Consider the following 1,016-nt stretch of genomic DNA (forward strand, 5'->3'; position numbering starts at 1 on the left):
AAGCCTTAGCTGGAGAAGCAGGGACACCAGGCACAGAATGCAGCTACTCCTCAATCTTGCCATAGGCAAGCACTGGCCGCAGCTCTCTGCAGCAGAAGGAGGTCGAGCCTTATAGTAGCACTTATTTATTGTGACATTCTGTTACTGTTCTCTGGATAAATATGGGATTTTTGTTGCAAGAACTATTGATCCTTTCAAGCATCATAAATTCTCCCCAAGAAAAGAAACAAATCTGGGCAAATAAGCTAAGTTTTACTTTGTCTTTATAATCTAAATAATAAAAATCTATATACTTTAGAAAAAATACCACACAGAGACCCTTACTAAAAAAGCTTCTGAAAGCTATATTTTCCCATTTTTAAAATCTTAACTGTTGCATCCAAATACTAATTAGATTGTAAGATTCTGAAAGCTTCCTTGTAGCATTTTTTATCATACCTGCAACAAAATTATATATATATAATATATACATATGTATATATATATGATAAATGTTTTTCTCAAGGAATGAGATTGCAGAGCTAAATGTCTTTTCAAAATACAACCATTACTAAAGACATATGATAACTTTTTTTCAACAGTAACTTACGGTAGTTGGGCTTTTTCTGGTTACAAGGTTATTTCTGAGTTGTGAAGATTCTCTGTCCATGTTTTTTCCTGTATTACCATGTTCTTCTCTCATATCCCCCATTCAATCTTGGTTGCCACTGAGACAGACAGAAAGCAGAAGAACACTTTTTTTTCTCACATCTGTAATGGAAACCTTAGCAGCAGACACTAACTGCTCCAGGTCTGCCAAACAGATGGATTTACTCTCCAACTTACTGCCTCCTGTTTTTTTTTTTTTTTTTTAATGCTACTTATCTTTTGTCACCAAATCCTGTGGTATGAAGAGAATATAATGTGTCTGTGGATATCATAAGCTTATAGTAAGCAAGGGGTCTACTGTGTGTTTCCCTTCTAGGCCCAGCAAAATATGAACACAGAAGATGCACAAATATTTGCTGAATAAATAA

The 1,016-nt window shown here is 34.8% G+C and overlaps 1 non-coding gene across 1 annotated transcript; it reads right to left on the reverse strand.

The window, feature by feature from the left end:
* Positions 1 to 675: 675 nt before the first annotated feature.
* On the reverse strand, positions 676 to 808 carry LOC112440571 (small nucleolar RNA SNORA31). Its single transcript, XR_003028601.1, has one exon. It is a non-coding gene; the product is annotated as a small nucleolar RNA SNORA31 (small nucleolar RNA).
* Positions 809 to 1,016: the final 208 nt, after the last annotated feature.

Source organism: Pan paniscus, chromosome 6, assembly GCF_029289425.2.
Source record: "Pan paniscus chromosome 6, NHGRI_mPanPan1-v2.0_pri, whole genome shotgun sequence".
Taxonomy (NCBI): Eukaryota; Metazoa; Chordata; class Mammalia; order Primates; family Hominidae; genus Pan; species Pan paniscus.